Below are 320 nucleotides of genomic sequence, written 5' to 3'. Positions count from 1 at the left end.
GCCGGCGCCCTCCCTGCCCTGGGCTGCGGTGACTTTCTGCCTCCACAGCGGTTCCCCCGCGTGTAGGCGGCATCCAGTGGCCCTGGCCTCCCCTCGTCCAGCCCTGACCACCCAGCTTCCCAGCTTGTGATATGCCTCATCCAGAGCTGCGAGCAGCCCTTGTACCACACGGTTCCAGTCCCTACACCAGGCGGGAGCTTCTCAGAGCGCCTTTCTGCGAGGCTCCCCAACAGTGCACAAGCCCTGGGCACCCACCCCTACTCACCCACTCACCCACCCACCTACTCACCACCTACCCACCTACCTACCCCCCTCTCCCC

At 66.2% G+C, this 320-nt stretch overlaps 1 protein-coding gene across 1 annotated transcript in view; it reads right to left on the bottom strand.

The window, feature by feature from the left end:
* The window catches only part of SLC45A4 (solute carrier family 45 member 4), a 21,123-nt gene that overhangs the window by 12,517 nt on the left and 8,286 nt on the right, over nucleotides 1-320 (bottom strand).

The sequence above is a fragment of the Myotis davidii genome, unplaced genomic scaffold (assembly GCF_000327345.1).
Source record: "Myotis davidii unplaced genomic scaffold, ASM32734v1 scaffold1717, whole genome shotgun sequence".
NCBI classification, from domain to species: domain Eukaryota; kingdom Metazoa; phylum Chordata; class Mammalia; order Chiroptera; family Vespertilionidae; genus Myotis; species Myotis davidii.
Note: the sequence above shows the minus strand (reverse complement) of the source record. Positions and strands in the feature narration are given on the sequence as shown.